The sequence below is a fragment of the Arachis ipaensis genome, chromosome B07, assembly GCF_000816755.2.
Source record: "Arachis ipaensis cultivar K30076 chromosome B07, Araip1.1, whole genome shotgun sequence".
NCBI lineage: Eukaryota > Viridiplantae > Streptophyta > Magnoliopsida > Fabales > Fabaceae > Arachis > Arachis ipaensis.
Genome location: NC_029791.2, coordinates 34,060,244 through 34,082,942, shown reverse-complemented (window position 1 = coordinate 34,082,942; position 22,699 = coordinate 34,060,244). Strand labels below are relative to the sequence as shown.

General features: G+C 34.6%; 2 long non-coding RNA genes across 2 annotated transcripts; both read left to right on the top strand.

The window, feature by feature from the left end:
• Positions 1,597-1,948, top strand: LOC110264559. Its single transcript, XR_002350734.1, has 2 exons — positions 1,597-1,788; positions 1,888-1,948. It is a non-coding gene; the product is annotated as an uncharacterized LOC110264559 (long non-coding RNA).
• LOC110264558 lies at positions 17,532-18,447 on the top strand. Its single transcript, XR_002350733.1, has 3 exons — positions 17,532-17,763; positions 17,973-18,067; positions 18,223-18,447. It is a non-coding gene; the product is annotated as an uncharacterized LOC110264558 (long non-coding RNA).

The following is a 22,699-nucleotide window of genomic DNA, read 5'->3' as shown; positions in this document are numbered from 1 at the left end:
GCTAAGAATAGACGACGCAAACTGGCGTTCAACGCCAGCTCTCTGCCCAATTCTAGCGTCCAGCGCCAGAAAAGGATCCAAAACCAGAGTTGAACGCCAGAAATGGATCAAAACCTGGCGTTCAACTCCACAAATGGCCTCTGCACGTGGAAAGTTAAAGCTCAACCCAAGCACACACCAAGTGGGCCCCGGAAGTGAATTTATGCATCAATTACTTACTCATGTAAACCCTAGTGACTAGTTTATTATAAATAGAACCTTTTACTATTGTATTAGACATCTTTGGACGCCTGGTTCTTAGATCAGAGGGGCTGGCCATTCGGCCATGCCTGGACCTTTCACTTATGTATTTTCAACGGTAGAGTTTCTACACTCTGTAGATTAAGGTGTGGAGCTCTGCCGTTCCTCAAAGATTAATGCAAAGTACTACTGTTTTCTATTCAATTCATCTTATTTCGCTTCTAAGATATTCATTCGCTTTTCAACCTGAATGTGATGAACGTGACAATCATCATCATTCCCTATGAACGCGTGCCTGACAAACTCCTCCGTTCTACATTAGATTGAATGAGTGTCTCTTAGATCTCCTTGGCATCATGTTTTTGGCGCCATTACCAGGGAAAGAAAGAGCAATGAATTTCACATACTTAAAGTGTAATCACAATTCCGCATACCAATATTCAATTTATTTTGAAGTGGGTCTTTGGACGAATTAAAAGACCATACCAACTGGTTGCTAGATTTCGTTTCTGTTTACGTGCACATCATCAGCAAGTCTCGTGTATGTATTACTCTGTTTACGATTGTTACTCTGTTCTTCCCATCTTTTCCTGCTCCGTTTAACTCCAACGTCTCCGTTCTCAAACTCATGCAGTCACACTAGTCCCTAAAAGAGAGAACTGGTTCGTCTCTTACGTCTGTGCTCGTGCTTTTGTATCTGCCTTTACCTTTGGTTTTTCTGCCTGCAGCTGCTTCGTTCGCCGCCTGTGTTCCCTTCTATTTTTGCAGCTGCTGGTTGTCCTGTTCAGCTACTCCGCCCGTGCTTCTTATTCTGCTTTTCCTCAGCTATTAATAACTTTGGAGGTGAGAACAGATGTAATAGACAAATAATTAGAGTTGTTTTATTTTTTGAAAATGGTTTTTCTTTTTTTAGTCATGTGTAGCTAATTATCTCTTTTGAAAAATAATTAAATTACCGAAGTTAGGTTTTTTTAAAGATCATAAAAAAAGACACGTTTTTTCAATATCTTGAACTTTTTTTTGGTGCTCAACATAGTGGTTTCTTTCTCCTTCTTCTTCTCGTCCCTATAATACTGCACATGCCCCGAATCACTAAACTCGCAGCAACAATGCACCACCGCTTTTTCTCTCATCCTCACCGGCACCATCACACAACCACCACCACCACCACGACAGTCGACGGGAACTCACGTGCATAGAAAAGGAAGGGCATGTGACATTCCTTAGAACGGCGCCTGAAACTTCCATCGTTAACGGTGAGAATTAATTAGGAACCAAATTCTCCTTTTCTCTCTTCTGTGGTTTCCTATTTGATTATCCTAATTAGTTTTAACAAACAACAAATTCATAATTTCATGATGAAAATAGTAGATACAAAAATTACAAAAATAAATATAATAATCAGAGAGAGACAGAGAGGAACTTACAAGAAGCTGCGACAACGACGTGCTATGGCGACGGGCTCACAGCGACTGCAACCGACAAAGACGTTGCAATGACATGTCTATGGAAGAAGAAGAACTTACATGCAGATTCACAAATCACAATGTGATAGAGTGAGAGAGAGAGAGTGTGTGCGAGAGAGAGAGGAACTTACATGAAGAGGATGGCGCGGTGGCGGGCTCGGCGGAGGAGAAGAAGAAGAAGAAGAAGGAGCAACTCTGCTCTCAGGCGGAGGACGGCGGGTTTTCTCAGGAGTTGGAGAAGAGGAAGCTCTGCTCTTTTCCTCTCTTCGTGACAGTGACTCCATTTTGGTCTCTACTCTCGGGCGCTGGAGGAGAAGAAGAAGCGTCACTCTAGACTCTGATCCTCTGAAAATTTGGGGTTAAATTTTGGGAAAATGAGTGAAGCGAGCAGGGACGCAAGAAGCAAATGCGGAAGTAGTTTTTTGTTGATAAAAATCGACGGCTATTTTTGTCGATTTTAGTTAAAATAAATATCAACATTCTATCCGTTTATTTTATATAATAAATTTATACCGTTCATTCAATTTAGGAAAAAGATTTCTATCATCTAAATTTATCGACGACAAAAACTGTCGATATTTTAATTATTAAAATAGACAACCGGTCCGTTGATTTTAAAGAAAAAAATTTTCGACTCTTATTTTGTCAGTAATGTGACGATAGTAGTGAGGGTTAAAAAATTGTCAAAATAATAGACGACATTGTCGTCGATTTTAATATTTTATTTTTAATCATCCCTTTTTCATTTTATTGACGATAAGCCGTCGAAAAATATCGACGAAAAATTTAACCGTTGATTTTTTGTGTTGATAATTATACTGTTTCTTATAGTAAAAGAAGAAGAATTTGTAAAATTTGAGAAAGTGATAGTCATAATTATAATTAGGAAAAGTATACGTTGCCGAGAAGTTATTTGCCAACTTTTGACAACAATAATTTTTTATATTTTTACCCTTTTATTTTCATTTTCACTTAGAAACCCTAATCTCTCTCCCAAACTCTCATGCTGTCCTTTCTCCACCATAGCCTCTTTGCTTCTGTTGCTGCCGCCTCATCCGCCGTTCGCGCAGGGAAGACAGCCGGCATCGTGTGTCTGCTTCACCATCATCGCGTCCCTTCGGCCACCCTACCTCACGTGCAGCCGAGCTCCCACTCGTCGCCTCTCCGCCACGCGTCTTCCATCGCAGCTGTGATGCATCCCCACCTTGCTGTTGCACCGTCCAGAGTCCGCGAGCCCCTGTCGCCGTTGCAGACCGCCGTTAGGTACAGTCACTCAATAGTTCAATCTCTCTCTCCCGTCCATGTGTATGGTATTTGAATTTTGGTTGATCAAGTATGTTATTCACTATTTTTAGAATTTTTGTTGGTGTTATATGTGAATCCACATGTGTATGGTGTTTGAATTTTGAAATATTTTGCAAGGCTGCAGGCCCAAGTCCCAACTCTTTCACGCACCAATCAGTTCAACTATAGAAAAGATGTGTTTTTTCAGGTAAATTCCAACTCATTAGAATTGAAGAATTGCTTTTCTTATTATTTTATTTGATATTAAATATTTGAGGAAAAGAGAGAATAGGGTGTTCCAATCCAATGTAAGGGCAATTTCAAATTTCCAATGATTGTCTATCCCATAAGTAGGATTATGATTTTTCAATTTAGGAATTTTGGTTTGTTGTGTGTGTTCATGGAGTAATAAGAAGTAGAGCCATTTTTTTTACTCGTTGAAAGTCATGACTTATTTTGTGGATAAATTAAAATCTTGACTAGTCAGTAAAGATTTTAACTTGTATCACCTACTGAAGAACAAAATTTGTCTAAGGAAAGCCTGTGAGTGTCGGTGCTTAAACATGAATATTTCTAGCTTAAACTCCTATAATGCACTGATTATGTTTGTAATCTTACTCCCTTAAGCTATAGATTTTTCATTTTTTGAGGTTCCCCGCCGTGCCGTTGCACCGTCCAGAGTCCGCGAGCCAGCACCACCGACCCTTCCACGTCAATCTCCTCTTGCCGCTAGCCATTCTATTTGGTCGTTGCTCCAGGCCTCCCGAGAGAGCAACGCTGGTGCATTATTTTTTAATTTGAATCAGGTACAATCACTCAATGGTTCAATCTCTCTCTCCAAATTTCAGATTTGTCCAAGTGCATGTGTATGGTGTTTGAATTTTGGTTGATCAAATATGTTATTCCCCATTTTTGGAATTTTTTTTTTGGTGTTATATGTGAATCCACATGTGTATGGTGTTTGAATTTTGAAATATTTTGCCAGGTTGCAGTCCCAACTCTTCCATGCACTAAAGTGGCTCACTGCAGTCAATTCAACCATGGAAAAGCTGTGTTTTTTTCAGGTAAATTCCAACTCAATGGAATTGAAGAATTGCTTTTCTTATTATTTTATTTGATATTAAATATTTGAGAAAAAGAGAGAAGATGGTGTTCCAATCCAATATAAGGGCAATTCCAAATTTCCAATGATTGTCTATCCCATAAGTAGGATTCTGATTTTTCAATTTAGGAATTTTTGTCTGTTGTGTGTGTTTATGGAGTAATAAGAAGTAGAGCCATTTTTTTTACTCGTTAAAAGTCATGACTTATTTTGTGGATAAATTAAAATCTTGACTAGTCAGTAAAGTCTGTAAGTGTTGTTGCTTAAACATGAATATTTCTAGCTTAAACTCCATTCTATAATGCACTGATTATGTTTGTAATCTTACTCCCTTAAGCTGTGAATTTTTCATTTTTTGAGGTTTCGGATGTGTCTTCCTCTATTGGTATAGCATGTTTCTTTTTTATATGTTCTGAATGTTTCTATTTCGTAAGTTTCGAATATTTTTTTTGTGTTTTGAATGTTTTTTGTTAAAGGTTTTGAATTTTTTTTGTTATTGTACAATTGCAGACTAAAAAACATACAAGAAGAAGAAGACGACATCCGAAAATAGCCTTTGTATGAGAGTGCTGGTTGTTGATGATGATCCAACATGGCTCAAGATCCTTGAAAAAATGCTCAAGAAGTGCTCTTACCAAGGTAACTACTAACTGTTTCTTTTATTCATCATATCATTGCTATGGTTTGTTGATATTATTAGGGGTCCAATTGTTAATATGATAAAGGATTATGTTTTCTTTCCTTTTCTTTTCTGTTTTAGAATAGTTACAATTTCTTGTTGCTGCTGTGTATTTAAACAAGTGACTCTTACTGCAAATAAAACAAGCATATTTTATATATTTGTGCCATTTAAGTTATCATTCAAGTTATCATTCGTACCATTTAAGTCTATCTCTTAATCAAATAATACAAATTGTGATTGCTGACCAAATTAAAACTTTTTCACTATGTTAATAAGACTTGTCTTTGTTTCACAGAAGTTGGTCCTTAGAAAATTCTAGATTTGATGAATGTACCATGGCTTACTAGAGAAAATGTTGGTAAATGGTGGTTTAGTAGTATATTTGGTGTGGATTATTTTTTAATGCAAATCGGATCTTTCAACTATGATATATGGTGTGTTTTTGGTGGAATTCTTTTATGCAAGTTGCATGTTTCCTTTCAAATTTGTTCTAATTTTTGTCTTAGTAGGTAGCAATAGTGATAATCTTGTGCATTTTTTTTATTTTCTGCAGTATAGTAGTAGATTTTTTATGTGAATCAGTGGATGATTATCAGCTTAAGCCTTGCTAGTTGCTTAATTAGCTTGATGGAATATGCATATATGGCTCCACAGCAATATGATTCACATTACATTTGTGTGCTTAAATTAATTATTTTGCATTATTTATGCTTCAATTCATCACTGCACATGCATTGATGCACATTATTCCTTTCAAATTGTTTTGTGTATACAGTTGACTAATTTACTCTTTGCGTGGTGATTTTTCTCAGAAAAATGATGTAGCAGCCACTCAAAATGGAGAGGTCGATTCTGCTATTAGAGCGAATGAATGATTTTTACCTGATTTTTTAACAATTGTTGTAGCATACATATTTTTGTGCGTGTTACACTGATATTATTATAGTATTTTTTTTGTGTGATACATTGATACTTGTAAAGCATTGCGAATGGGCTATTAATCTTTCTACTAAAACTGTATAATAAACTTAATGTTGCTAATCTATGTGATAAAGTAAGTCGGTTCTAATATATCGCAATAGAATTTTTTTCCAAATCCAAAGGATTGAAAAATCATATCTAACATATTCATGTAAGATAATGGATAATCATTTGATTTAGAGTCATTTCAGCAATTGGTAAAATGCTCTATAAAATAAAGTTCTTAAGAATTTTTTTTCTCTTCAAGATTACAAAATTTTGAAAAATCAAGCTCTTATATATATATGATGGACGCAGAGAAGAGGCACGTCAACCCAAGAATTGGTCCACAAGTTTAGCCAATAATTTAGCTACGCTATCTATTGCTTCTTGTGAAGATACCTCGGCATACACGCGAACAACATTCTCCGTGCCAGATGGCCGCACAAAGCATTGATCTTGAGAATACTTCCCCTGTAAACACACAAGAAAAAGGAAAATGATGACAAAGTTGCAATGCAATGGTACAAGTGTTTAACAAATACAAAAAAGACACACCAATGTCCTAACAGAGAAGATACATCCACACCAGTAAAAAATTTCACAAGAGTCTCAATAGAGACACACACTAATAAGTCCAACAAAGAAGAAAAATCTAGGCCTGAAACAAAAGAAAGTCCACAAGTCTCAAAAAGCAACATCGAAGTTCTAATCAGAAGACACATCTATTAAAGACATATTCAAGCCAGTTTTAAACAGAAGACACATCCATTAAAGACACATCTATATATAAAAGACATATACATTAAAGACACATCCAAACAAGTTTTAAACAGAAGGCACATCTCTATAAGTTTTAAATAGAAGACACTTATTTTAAAGAAACATCCATATAAGTTTTAAACAAGTGTTTAACAAAAGCCAAAAATCCAACTAATACTAAATTAAAATAGGATCATAGCTCAAAAAATAACCACCCACATATAGTTATGGAAAATTAGTCTATCCATTAATCACATTTCAACTACACAGTAAAAAAACTCAACAAGAGGAACATAATGTTCGTACCAAGAGCAACTTCAAACATTTCTACATAATTCAGACCATTCAAAGCCTATAAATCAATAAATTTTAAACAAAGACTAATTCGACAAATAAATAATCTAAGTCTCAAGTTCTCCTTTTTCAAAAACTCTCAAACCACCATGGAAGCATCAACTAAGTACAAGATACAACAACAATAAGACATAAAATCATTCAATAGAAACATCCATTAATCAAACTAAAAACTTGAAACATTGAACGAAACTAATTAAATTCAGTTACTGACAACTTCACGTAAAATCTAAATCATGGAAACAAAGACACCTCTATTAAAGACACATCCAACAAAAGACTCCAATTAATACTAAATTAAAATAGAATTACAGCTCAAAAAACAACCACCCACATGTAGTTTTGAAAAATTAGCTTATCCATTAATCACATTTCAACTAGACGCACAGTTAAAAAAAACTCAACAAGAGGAATATAATCTCAATACCAAGAGCAACTTCAAATACTTTTACATAATTCAGACCATTCAAAGCCTATAAATCAATAAATTTTAAAACAAGACTAATTTGACAAAAAATAATCTAAGTCTCAAGTTCTCCTTTTTCAAAAACTCTCAAACCACCATGGAAGCATCAACTAAGTACAAGGTACAACAACAACAAGACATAAAACCATTCAATAGCAACATCTATTAATCAAATAAAAAACTTGGAATATTGAGATAAACCAATTAAATTTAGTTACTCAGAACATTATGTATAATCTGAACCATGAAAAAGTGCATAAAAATGAAATTGAAATAGAAGACACCTCTATTAAAAACACATCTAACAAAAGACACATTAATTAAAGACACATTCAAGCAAGTTTTAAAAGAGGACACATCCATTAAATAAAAGGTCCAAAAGAAGACAAATCAATGTCTATTGCATGAAGACAGTAACACATAGAGGTTTCTGAATAAGAAGAACTCAACATAACTAGCTTGATCAAAGGATGCCAGTAAATTACTAAAGGAAAGTAATTTGGTTTAGTATGCACTAACAGTAGAGAATGAAGCACCTTTCAATAACCTTTAAGAAATTAATCAGCATCACAGGCAGAACCAATACCATGAAAAAATCAGTTCAAATTAGCAAGTCAAACATGTAAACTTCATTAAAAATCAGGTACATCCAGTTATTCAGCAAAAATTTAAGAACACCTCAATTGAACCACTAATCCTAGTTTATGAATCTTAGGACAGTGCAGAGAATCATCTATTAGATAAAACCCTAAGCATCTACTAACCTGTTGGAGAACAATGGAGTGAAGGAGCAGCAGCAGCCCGCGACAAAAGATGGGAAAAAGCGTCAGCGCGTCATGAGGGCAGTGGTGGATTGCACGTGTCCCGGCAGAATAATGGTGGTGGCAGTGCGACGTCGCGGGTTTGAGCAAAGGCGGTGCTGCGCAGCGTTCCTCAAGCGGAGGGAAACAGCGTCGGAAGGAGGTTAGCAACGCGTCTCCGAGGCAGGGAGGTTTAGCAACGGGGGAGGGGGAATGAAAACATACAGCGATGAAGGTTTCACCTGTGGATGCGTCTCCACGACAGCAACATGCAGCCGTGCTGGGTGTCACTTTTGCGGATGAGAGACTGTGCTTGTTAGTGGCGGCAACTGGTTTCCCGACGGTGTTGACTCCGTTGACGAATGCAACCGGCGAAGATAGCAATCCGGCATGCTATGTGGCGCTGCAAGTGGAGATGGGGAGTGGGGGTGTGTCTCCACTGTGAGAAGAAATGAAAAAGGGTTACAGTAGGGTTAGAGGGGTAACAAATTGGTATTAGGATTAACTAGGTTAATTTAGGATGTGTTTTTTTAAACAAGTGGGCTTTGTCTAGCAGCCTAATAACCTTTTGGCAGATATTGGCAGATTACTTCTTGGTAACGTAGCACGGTTGAATTAGGAAATCTATTAGATAAAACCCTAAGCATCTACTAACCTGTTGGAGAACAATGGAGTGAAGGAACAGCAGCAGCCTGCGACGAAAGATGGGAAAAAGCGTCGGCGCATCGTGAGGGCAGTGGTGGACTGCACGTGTCCTGGCAGAATGATGGTGGTGGCGGTGCGACGTCGCGGGTTTGAGCAGAGGCGGCGCTGGGCAGCGTTCCTCAAGCGGATGGAAACAACGTCGGAAGGAGGTTAGCAACGCGTCTCCGAGGCAGGGAGGTTCAGCAACGGGGGAGGGGGAATGGAAACATACAACGATGAAGGTTTCACCTGTGGATGCATCTCCACGACAGCAACATGCAGCCGTGCCGGGTGTCACTTTTGTGGATGAGAGGCTGTGCTTGTTAGTGGCGGCAACTGGTTTCCCGATGGTGTTGACTCCGTTGACGAATGTGACCGGCGAAGACAGCAATCCGGCGTGCTATGCGGCGCTGCAAGTGGAGATGGGGAGTGGAGGTGTGTCTCCACTGTGAGAAGAAGTGAAAAAGGGTTACAGTAGGGTTAGAGGGGTAACAAATTGGTATTAGGATTAACTAGGTTAATTTAGGATGTGTTTTTTTAAACAAGTGGGCTTTGTCTAGTAGCCTAATAACCTTTTGGCAGATATTGACAAATTACTTCTAGGTAACGTAACACGGTTATTATAATTATAATTAAGATCATTAATTTTATCGAGGGTTGAGATCAAACACTAGATAATATCAATTTTTTCTTCAACTCGAGAGAATCCGTTCCTCATTTATTATATTATTTTTGCATATATATGACTTTATTACTATAACTACAACGTATTACTACTAAGTTATTCAAACAATAGTGTTTTGGACTTATCAATGGTGCGACGATTACGTGAGACTTAACGTGTAACAAGAGAGAAATGCTCTTGTACTATAGTTTTTAAGGCCTTTATTGATATAATAGTTGTTGCAAAAATTTCAAAGTAATTTGCTTCATTCATTAGGGGAGAAAAGAAGATAAAGGACTCATATGGGCATCCATGCTCCGCCAGAACTATTGATGTTTTTATTGACTCCTATTTTCGTATAAACTCGCTTTTTTGTTTAAATTTTATGTAGAAAGCCCAATTGAAGAAAAAGAAAGAAAGCTGGGGATTTGGATATCCAATCATCATTTATACACTCCTAGTTATTTTTTCCGTTTTAATTCAGTCCATTTATCTATTTTGCTTTTGGAATAATAACTGTAGGTAAATTAGTTTGAAATATTATGTTATACTCTTCTGAAATCTGTTAATATATTATTGGTGCATAAAAATTAAATTCTTTGTAATTTTGTTCTAATTAACTTGTCTACTGTTACCTTTTTTTTTTTTTATTTTCATAGCTAAATTTGTAGTATATTTAAAGGTTATTATTTATTATTGATAGTGTTAAAAAAGGACAAATTACTCAATATATAGAACACGTGTCACATCCAAAATGCTCCTCATGTTTTTATTTACTCTACTGCACAACCTTATCTCTATATGCATGGAGTATTGACCTTAGACGTATATGGACACAAGTCAACAATTAATAATGCTCCAAAATAATTTCAGTTATATCTCTGTGAAGGAACAAAATCAGATCAACAATCAAGTGTAATAATTTATAATGCTTTATAATTAATCAGATTCTGAAGATTTTATTTTCTTGTTTAATTCAACTACATTTTTGTCTTTAGTGCTTCTATATATGTTTAAGAAATGCCGAAGCTTAATTGGAGAACTAATGATACGTGCTGCTTCTTCTTTCTTTCTTTCTTTTTTTTTTTCTTTTTGTTTTTGGTCAATGAAATATTTTCTAATTAAATTATAGTGATCGATAAGATATCAGCCAGACTAATAAGTTAACAATGTTGTGTTTAATTCAAACAGCTAATAAATTCGTATGTTTTAATCACAACTATACTGTAATTCTATATATATATATATATATATAAAATAAAAAATCAACCACATGCTTAGGCATTTTAATTTACAGCCACAATTCTAATCCGATAAATGACCAACTTGAAATTATTACAAGCAATTACATGTATATATAATAATTGGCAACATTTTTCTATTTGTTAGCCATGAGAATTAGATCCTTAATCCGATCTCATTATAATATTTTAGGTCTATGGCCACGATTTTTTTGACCACCTTTATAATTATAATTTTTTACCATAATAAAAAAAATTATGGTCACAATATTTTAAAAAAAATGGTCTAAACAGATCTATAGTCATAGTTTTGGGAGATGGCCTAAAGGGTCTATAATCACAGTTATTTATGGTGACCAAAAATGATTTATGATCACAGATTTTCAAAAAATAATGACCTAAAAAGGTCTATATTCACGGTTTTTGGGGGTGACCTAAAGGGGTCTATGGTCATAGTTTTGGGAGTAGCCTAAAAGGATCTATAGTCACGGTTTTGGGGGTGACCTAAAAGAGTCTATGATCACAGTTTTTTAAAATGATAAAAAAGGGGTCTATGGTCACGGTTTTTGGGGGTGACCTAAAAGGGTCTATGGTTACAGTTTTTTGAAAAAGGGTGACCATAGAGCCTATAATCACGGTTATTAGGGGTCGCCTAAAGAGACGGTTTTTTCATTATTTTTTTTAAATTTTATCCAAAACGGCATCGTTTCTCCCTCGAAAATTCACATTTTTTATTTTTTTTAAATCCCTAAACCCAAAACGACGTCCCCCCCTTCCAAATTCCACATTCCCTTGAAAGTTCTAAATAACCTAGGGAAAAAAAAAAAGAAGATAACCCAGCAGTCAAACCCTCTCTCCAAGCCAACCACGCACCCTCCTCCCCTCTTTCGTCAATCACCAGCTTTGAAGCCCACCATCCGACGTCACCTTGCTCAAACCCGTGAAGCTGGGCATCAGCCGCGCTTTGGTCACCGTCCGTCATTGTCGTCTGTTGGGTCGTTCATGGAGCTTGTCTCGAAGCCTCAAACCCCTTACTGTTCGTGTCATTGTTGTGGAAGCCTCAAAGCCTTCCCTAGATTCGCAAATCGCCAGCTTCCACGGGCCTGGTGTGCCCGCTCTTCGTGTCATCACTCACTCACTTACTCACTCCATTGAGTATTTCAGGTAAGTTTCTTTTCTTGCTTTTTTTTCTTTTCTCGTGCATGCAACCTGTTTGATAATTTGACTCTGAGATTACTGATGTAATATTTTTTTTATTTGTTACTAATCTGAATATTGGGACATTTCATGAAGAAACCTGAATCTGGAAAGAAACCTGTTTTCAAGTTATCAACCTAGAACAGATTATAAATATATAAATATTTCAATTATGTATTGTGCTCATCATCACGTATACTTGGACAGTAAAATGCGTTGAATTTTTTTCTCTGTGCTTCTTCTTATTATAAGTTATATTTCTTGCAAACATATATATTGGGATTATATACACAGAGACACTAGTACTATTCAAATGTGTCATTAACATATTAGTTTTTCTGATATCAATAATATGTTTATATTAAAAGATTCTTCCTTCTTTTACTTATTATTTCATTGACTATTGGGAAATATTTATAGTTTTACCGGCAATGCCGAGAAGTGGATTTATGTTCCAACTAAATTTTTCTTTTCTTTTCTTTTTAATCCCTCACTGTTGGTACTCCAAGAACTCTGGCATAAAGGATGAGTACTGAGTAGGACAATATAATTTTTAGATAGAATAAATTATTTGTCTGAGATTAGAGCAAATGACAACAACGACTCTCTATAGAGGCCATGGATATGCGGAATTGAGAATAATGGAGTTGGTACTTAGCACCGATGTATTTAATTTTTATGTTATTTCATTAGTAAGGGGAAGAATGTCTCAAAATTTTTATGCTAGTCATAAGTATCTTCTACATATTAAGCTGTTAAATAATGATGAATATTACTATCACAATATGCGCTCTACTATTGGTTTAAAATGAAACACGAGTACCTTGATAAGGTTTGATTCCAGCAAACCGTTTTCAAACACCTCTATTAGGAATATTTACACAAATTAAATATATTATTTTATTTCAATCAAACATTATATTGTCGTAGTTTGGGAAATATTTATAGTTCATCATTATCGGATCTTGTGAGGTGTAATTGATTTATTAATGTCTGTCTATGCCATCTAAGTTTACATATGTTCATATTGAGCATCAAATATTTGCATATCGTCCTTGATTCCGATGTCTTAAGAATGGTAATGAGTTTGTTGATGTTAGTGCTGTAAAAAAATGATTGGTCATGAGTAATTGTTGAAAATTCTTGTTGAAATTTTATGATTTTATAAGTTTTCAAGAATAATTGTTGAACTTTTTTTCTTCTAAATTTTTGTTGCCGATGAGATGAGTATTGTTGTTGATTACTGGTGCACGAAATTGTGATCTCAGGCAACGGCGCCAAAAACTCTGTACGCACATCTTAATAAATTATTTTTCATTCACAACTTCGATACAACTAACCAGCAAGTGCACTGGGTCGTCCAAGTAATAAACCTTACGTGAGTAAGGGTCGATCCCACGGAGATTGTTGGTATGAAGCAAGCTATGGTTACCTTGTAGATCTCAGTCAGGCGGATATAAAATAGTTATGGAGTTTTCGAAAATAAATAATAAAATAAGGATAGAAATACTTATGTAAATCATTGGTGAGAATTTCAGATAAACGCATAGAGATGCTTTCGTTCCTCTGAACCTCTGCTTTCCTGCTGTCTTCATCCAATCAGTCTTACTCCTTTCTATGGCTGGCTTTATGTAAGGACATCACCATTGGCAATAGCTACTTTTGATCCTCTCTGGAAAATGGTCCGATGCGCTGTCACTGCATGGGTAATCGTCAGAAGGCATCACCATGGTCAATGGCTGCATCCTATCCTCTTGTGAAAATGGTCCAAATGCTCTATCACATCACGGCTAATCATCTGAGGTTCTCGATCATACTGGAATAGGATTCACCCTCCTTTTGCATCTGTCACTACGCCCAGCACTCGCAAGTTTGAAGTTCGTCACAGTCATTCAATCCCAGAATCATACTCGGAATACCACAGACAAGGTTTAGACTTTCCGGATTCTCATGAATGCCGCCATCAATCTAGCTTATACCACGAAGATTCTGATTAAGAGATCTAAGAGATAATCATCCAATCTAAGGTAGAACGGAAGTGGTTGTCAGGCACGCGTTCATAGGGAATGATGATGACTGTCACGTTCATCACATTCATGTTGAAGTGCGAATGAATATCTTAGAAGCGGAATAAGTTGAATTGAATAGAAAAACAGTAGTACTTTGCATTAATTGCATCTTACTCTCAATCATTTCTCAGTCTTAATTTTTATCTCCTTCGTGTTTAGCTCTTGCATATACACCCAACATCATCAGTCTCGTTCAATCTTTTTTTATTCTCGCATTGCTCTGCTTTATTTCTGTGTAAAGTCATTTTTTTGCTTTTCTGTTCAATCTTTTTTGTGCCGCTTTTTTTGTTTTAGCTTGCTACCGCTTGTTTTGCATATTCTCATTGTGCTTCTACTTTGTTTTGCATTGTCACCGCTACTGTTTTATTGTTATTGAAGCTTGCATCTTTTTAGATCTGTGTTTGAAACTCGTGTTCTTGTTGAAGTTTATGTCTTTCAAATCTGTTCTTCTTTCTTTTCTTTTACTAATAATAATAATAAAATTGACAATTGTAATAATATAAGGTGTACCGAAAATTAAAAGAAAGCTAATAATTCACATTGATCATCGATAATTCATTATCAAAACAATAATAATGATAATAATAAATTTTCCTTGTATACAAAACAATAATAATGATAAAAAAAATTGTGATTATTCTGTATACAAAACAAAATTCAAGAGAAGGTAAATAACATTCAAGAATAGGTAAACCAAAATAATCAATTAACAAATATTTATCCTGAATTAGTATAAAATACAAGATAATCTCTATTTTAAACTTCCATTAAAACACATCGACAAGATAATTTTAACAAGAGGGTTGGCTAAATAAGCAACAACAATATTAAAATACATCAACAAAGTACTACCTCAATTTGCAACACTAAATCAACAAATTTACTAACTTGAAATTGATAAACTAAATTCAATATAAAATTTCAACAATAACGGCAAGCCCAAGATTCATGAGTGTTCAATTTGCGGTTCAGAATTCACATCTGGACAAGCACTTGGTGGTCACATGAGGAGGCATAGGACAATTTTCATCACTACTACTAGTCCTCAGCCAACGCTGGAGGTTGTTAAGCCGCCGTGGAATCTTCTGGAATTGGATCTTAACCTTCCGGCACCGGCTGACGACCACCACCACCACCACCGGGATTCCCAGTTTTAGTTCTCGGCCACATAGAAAACCATGATGCTTTCTGTTGCACCACCTTTGGTGGATTGTCATTATTAATTAGGAGGCCAGGTTGGGAATTAGTTGAACAAGCTAAGCTAAGGGGGAAAATTTATTATTATTATTATTATTATTATTGTTTTGATCATGAATTATTGATGATCAATGTGAATTATTAGCTTTATTTTAATTTGCAATACACCTTATATTATTACGATTGTCAATTTTATTATTATTAGTAGTAAAAGAAAAGAAAGAAGAACATATCTGAAAGACATAAACTTCAATAATAACATGAGTTTCAAAAATAGATCTAAAAAGATGCAAGCTTCAATAACGAGAAAACAGTAGCGGTGACAACGCAAAATAAAGTAGAAGCACAATGAGACTATGCAAAACAAGCAGTGGCAAGCTAAAACAAAAAAAGCGGCCCAAAAAAGATTGAACAGAAAAGCAAAAAAATGACTTTACACAGAAATAAAGCAAAGCAACGCGAGAATAAAAAAAGATTGAACGAGACTGATGATGTTGGGTGTATATGCAAGAGCTAAACACGAAGGAGATAAAAATTAAGATTGAGAGTAAGATGAAAAAAATCCTAAATGAGAACAACGACACACCCAAAGGCCCATCCAAACACTCAAAGCCTATACCAAAGATGCAAAATAAGGGTAGCTTTGAGTGAGAGGGAGAGTGAACAAGACCAATTGATCGAAACCCTAAATTGTAGTCTTCGTCGACTTCGCCGCCGCCGCCATCGGCACCGCCATGGCCACCGCCATTCATCTCCTTGCCGCTAGCGCCAATGCCACCACGTGCTTCAACAATCTCTTTTCCCGTCTCTTCTGTCGCCGCGTCTCTTGAGGTCACGTCACGGTAACTTTTGAGATTTCCTTCTGCATTCTTTTATGCATTCCTATGGAAGCTTTTTTTTGTTAATTTTGTGATTTCCTCCACATTATTTAGTTTGATTGATTACTCCTTTGATTTTGAATTTGGCTTGTTACTTTTGCAATTATTCAGTAACTTGATAGCGATACAATTAGTATTGATATTTTTTATATTGGTTTGAATCTCATATGAGCTGAACAGACCTGAATTGCAATACGCTCTCATATTTTTTTATTCTATGTTCCTATTTTTTAAGTTTGACTTATAGAATATGCTTAAAATCAATGAGTACTTTTTACTATGTATGTGACTTAGGCTTTTTTAGATGAATGTTCATCTTCGCAAAAAAATATTGGAATTCTGCTATATTAGTTTATTTTCCAATGGAATATATTTTATTGAAAAATTAAAAAGTCACAATTTCAGCCTCTGCATTATAACTTTAATTTTCTAGAAGTTTTCTTTTTCATGGTTCTCAATCATAATGGTTCTCAATCAGGAAAAACTGCAACAACTACCAGACGACAATCCTCAAAGGTTAGTCTTTGTTCTTTAGATGAAAACGCTTACCACCTTTTTCTCTTAATGTGGATTTGGATTCGGATTGAGTCTTCTATAGATTAATGGTGATGTTGTGCTGTTTTTTAAATTATGCAAATTCAGTATTGTTACTAGTTGAGGCTAGATTATTCTTTACAGTGACTTTTAAATTGATGGTGAATTGACGAGGTGTTGAAAAAGGAAACAAAAGTCAACATTGAAATTTGTTAACACCGAACAATTTCAGAGGCAAGTGCGCATAGTCAAACTATATACTACTTCTACTACTTAACTCTCTTAATTCTTTTAACTTTTTTTTTGTTTTAAATTTATGCAAACTTTGTGATTTGAAGCAGCTAAGTGAGTCAACTTACTACATGTGAATGAAGTAGTCAAATAGGATTCATGAAATAACTCTATGTTTATCAAATTTAGTATATAGTTTTATGACAGAGCATATGTATGTTGTCATGTTATATGTGAGGAAGTCTGCACTTAGTAGATCAAAATTAAGCCCTAACTTTGAATCTTTGATTTTAATGTAATATAGGTCTAACTTATATGGTTTACCCTAGAGCTGTACACACTCGTTTTGAGCATTCACTTGGTTTATTGGCTTGCCGGCAAAGTTATTGACATAATAAAAAAATACCAAGTAAATATATATTAACTGCCTTGTGTTGCTATATGCTTGTTATTGGCAAGATGATATGAGATTATGTTGTTAAATAATCTTACTATGCTTTTAGGGCCAGAGCTTGGTATTGAACATTGCGATGTAATAATAATAATAATGATGATGATGATGATGATGATGATGATGATGATGATGATGATGATGATGATGATGATGATGATGATGATGATGATGTTCGTCCTTCTTCTTGTTGTAGACAAGGTGTTTGATAAAATGTTGAGTTTATGGATGGGGTATCTGAAGCTGGTGGAACTGTTTGTAAGCTCTTTAGTTCATTTGTTTTATGGATTCTATATTTTCAGCTCAGCTGTTGCTGGAGATTTATCTGAGTCGCTCAATGAAATTATGTACTAAAAGACTAAGAAGATTGTTGATGTCGTCAATAAGGTCAATGAGAAGAGAATAATTTTTGCTGATGAAGGAAACAGTGCTGTTTCTACCAATGGTGATGATCTTCCTCCTATTGTTCTTGTTCATGGGATTTTTGGATTTGGCAAAGGGGTAAGATTTTCCAAGTACCAATCTCCTTTTCTTTTCCTGCTTCAAAGTTACACTTTTTTAGCTTTTTCTTACACTTTTTTAGCTTTTTCTGGGTTGGGCTAAGCTTTTCTATCTTCCAATGAATAATAATATGATAAATTAATAAATTAATTTGATTTTAATTCTTTGTTGGGTTTCTTATTGTACATAATTGTTGTTTTCTCTTTTAGAAATTAGGTGCTTTGTCATACTTTGCTAGGGAAGAGAAGAAAGATGAAAGGGTTCTGGTTCCGAATTTGGGGTCTTTAACCAACGTCCATGATAGGTGAGGTTCTAAGGCTTAAGAGAAAAAAAAATTAATAATTTATGTCTGATGTTCATTCATGTGTTTTCCTCTTAATCAGTTTGCGTGTGATTTTCCAACAAATTTCTTTTCTAATTCTGATTACTTATTTATTTATTTATTTATTTTTATTTCAGGGCCCGAGAATTGTTCTATTATTTGAAGGGTGGCCAAGTTGATTATGGAGAAGAGCACAGCAAGGCTTGTGCACACTCTCAATTTGGAAGAATCTATTAACAAGGTTCGAGGGATCATTCATTCATTCAATGCTTTCATTTTGTTCTTGTTTTTTTGCACCGCACCCTGTTTTGCTTCCTTTGTATTTTTCCATAGAGTTTCAATGGTGCATTTGTTGTGTTATTGGGATGGCAGGGCACTACCCTGAATGGGACGAGGATCACCCTATTCACTTGTAGTTATGTAAAACAGTATCATATGTAATTATATTTGAAACTATTGACATTGAGAACTTTTTGTTATATAGAGTTATGTCTTATATTGAGGAATTGTGTCATAAAAGATTTAGTTTTTAAATTTTGATATTAAAAAATAAATTTCTAATTTGAGAGTATGTAAATGAGATGAGCTTAATGAATGATTTGAAACTAAAAATAAATAAATAATTACAGGATTTGTGGAGGTTTGAAAATCTCACAAAATAATTAATTTTTGTTAAATTAAAAAAATCAATTTGTGGGGGATTTTAAACTGCCACAAAAGTGATTTCAAACCGCCACAAAAGTTCAATATAAAACCCCCACTAAACACACATAAAACCCCCCACTAAATAGATTGTGGAGGTTTTTAAAACCCCTACAAAACACCTCGTGGCACGTCAAATTTTAAGGGTTTTGGAAACCCCCACAAACCATTTAGTGGAGGTTATAAACCTCTACAAATAAGAGAAAAAACTGCCACAAATAAACAAAAATCTTGTAGTGTATTCAAAGAAAGAGAAACTAGGACGACACCATACGAAATCGCTAATAAACCTGCATCAGAAGCAAAAGTAATAAAAAAAAAACTTTATTATTCAGAACAAGCTCATGATAAGGATATAACAAAATTTTCTAATTAACTTCTAAGTTCGAATCTAGTAATCAGCAATAATACTCATCTCATCGGCAACAAAAATTTGGAAGAAAAAAAGTTCAACAATTATTCTTGAAAATTTATAAAATCATAAAATTTCAACAATTATTTTCAACAATTACCTATGACCAGTCATTTTTTACAACACTTACATCAACAAACTCATTATCATTCTTAAGACATTGGAATCAACGACAATATACAAATATTTGATGCTCAAGATGTACATATGCAGACTTAGATGGCATAGATGGACATTAATAAATCAATTACAATATAATGTTTGATTGAAATATAATAAACTATAAATATTTTCCAAACTAAAACAATATAATGTTTGATTGAAATAAAATTATGCATATTGTGATAGTAATATTCATCATTATTTAGCAGCTTAACATGCAGAAGATGGTTATCACTAGAATACAAATTTTGAGGCATTCTTCCCCTGATTGATGAAATAACATAAAAATTAAATACATCGGTGCTAAGTACTAACTCCATTATTCTCAATTCCGCATATCCATGGCCTCTATAGAGAGTCGTTGTTGTCATTTGATCCAATCTCAGACAAATAATTTCTTCTATCCAAAAATTATACTGTCCTACTCAGTGAGGTCTTGGAGTACCAACAGTGAGGGACTAAAAAGAAAAGAAAAGAAAAATTCAGTTGGAACCATAAATCCACTTCTCGGCATTGCTGGTAAAACTATAAATATTTTCCAACAGTCAATGAAATAATGAGTAAAAGAAGGAAGAATCTTTTAATATGAATATATTATTGATATAAAAAAAACTAATATGTTAATGACACATTTGAATAGTACTAGTGTTTCTGTGTATATAATCCCAATATATATGTTTGCAAGAAATATAACTGATAATAAGAAGAAGCACAGAGAAAAAATCCAACGCATTTTGTTGCCCAAGTATATATGATGATGAGCACATACATAATTGAAATATTTATATATTTATAATCCGTTCTAGGTTGATAACTTGAAAACAGGTTTCTTTCCAGATTCAGGTTTCTTCATGAAATGTCCCAATATTCATATTAGTAACAAATAAAAAAAAAATACTACATCAGTAATCTCAGAGTCAAATTATCAAACAGGTTGCATGCATGTGGAAAGAAAAAAAAAGCAAGAAAGAAACTTACATGGAATACTCTATGGAGTGAGTAAGTTAGTGAATGATGACACGAAGAGCAGTCACACTAGACCCGTGGAAGCTGGCGATTCGTGAATCTAGGGAGGGCTTTGAGGCTTCCACAATGATGACACGAACGGTGAGGGGTTTGATGCTTTGAGACAAGCTCCACGGATGACAATGACGGACGGTGGCCAAAGCGCGGCTGATGCCCAGCTTCACGGGTTGGAGCAAGACGACGCGGGATGGTGGGCTTCAAAGCTGGTGAGTGACGAAAGAGGGGAGGAGGGTGCGTGGCTGGCCGGGAGAGAGAGATTGACTGCTGGGTTATCTTCTTTTTTTTTCCCCAAAGTTTCTTACTTGTGCTAGTAGTCTGTGAATGTATAGAGATGATTGATAACTGTTTGTTGTGACTGAGAATCAATTATGTGGCTGAAGGATATTTAATATGACAAGTTTTGCGATTGAGATCTGTTTTGGGTTTAGAAATTTAAAGAAATAAAAAAAAACGTGGATTTTCGGAAGGGGAAACGATGCTGTTTTGGATAGGGTTTAAAAAAAATAATGAAAAAACCGTCCCTTTAGGCCACCCCTAATAACCATGACCATAGGTACTCTATGGTCACCATTTTTTAAAAAACCATGACCAAAGATACTTTTAGATCACCCACCAAAATTGTGATAATAGATACCTTTAGGTTACGCCCCAAAATCGTGACCATAGACCCTTTTAGGTCACCTTTTCGAAAAATCGTGACAATAGACCCGTTTAGGTCACCCCCCAAAATCGTGACCATGGACCCCTTTAGGTCATCCCAAAAAGCTGTGCCATAGACCTTTTTAAGTCACCCTATTTTGAAAAAACGTGACCATAGACCTTTTTAGGTCACCCCTAAAATTGTTACCATAAACCCTTTTAGGCCACCCCCAAAACCGTGACCATAGACCTCTTTAGGTCACCCCAAAACTGTGACCATAGATCCTTTTAGGTCACTATTTTTTGAAAAACTGTGACCATAGACTCCTTTAGGTCATCCCCCCAAAACTGTAACCATATAGACTCTTTTAGGCCACTCTTTTTTCTCAAATTGTGACCATAACTTTTTTTTGTCACAGTAAAAAACCGTGATCATAGAGGGTCTATGGTCACGGTTTTTTAATGGTCACGATTGTTTACCGTAGCCAAAAAAATTGTGGCCATAGACCCAAAATATTGTAGTGTACGTACTTGCTGCAGTATAAAAAAATTTAGTATTTAATTGTCAAAAAAGTAATAAATGTTTAATATTTAATTTTAAAGAATAATAATAAATTTTAAATATTTAAAATTTATTATAAAAAAATAATTTCGTATAGAAATAAATATATAAATGAGAAAGTCTATAGTATCAGCAGTTTTATTAAAATTTGGCCAGTCCTTAATTAGTAAAAGAAAAATAAACAATCATATACTATTAGATGTAATCTCACATTATTAAAAATACTAATAATAACTAATTGATGGTTATAAATTACACAATTTGTTGGTCCTTTAGTACTCTTCATCTAAGTCTCTAGAACTTAGAGTAACAAATATAATAAATTTTTTGTCAATAATTTTTTAAATTTCTAACCTTATGTATAGTTAATTTAAAACTGTCTAAACTAATAACTTATATTGATTTTAGAAATACGTATTAACACAATCTTACAAATTAAAATGTATATTCAATTTATTTTGAAGCGGGTCTTTGGACGAATTAGAAGACCATACCAACTGGTTGCTAGATTTCGTTTCTGTATACGTGCACATCATCAGCAAGTCTCGTGTATGTAGCTATTTTGTTATTTTGTTCACGTATCTGTATACGTATCTTTTCTATATTATATACATGAGTTTTAGTTATATTAATAGTTAGTTAATATCTTTGAATGGTCATCATTAAGGTTGGCGTGTAATATAAATTATATTATACAATAACGCTAGGGAATCAAGATGGTTTCAGCAAAAAATTAGCTAAATGTTTTTGGGTAAATTTAAAATTTCTACGTGGATGATGTTTATGCTAGGTATTAAGATGTTTTTTTTTGTAAATTGGATGGTTCTGAATCTATTTTCTGATTTATCATGTTTTAGGCATTTGGAGAGAGAAGGAGAGTGAAGAGACGGAAGCTAATTGAATCAGTTTCCGTGATTCACATTGCAATAATACTGAACGTATCTCCTCCTAATTTGAATGTGGTGAAACATTTAATAACTAATATTTTAAATCATAAATAAATAAAACTAATTACTATATTTATAATTAATTAAGTTGTTCCATTCTTGGCTGATTTCGAGTTAGTCGTTCCATTTACTTTTCCTTATATTATATACAAAAATAGATTTCT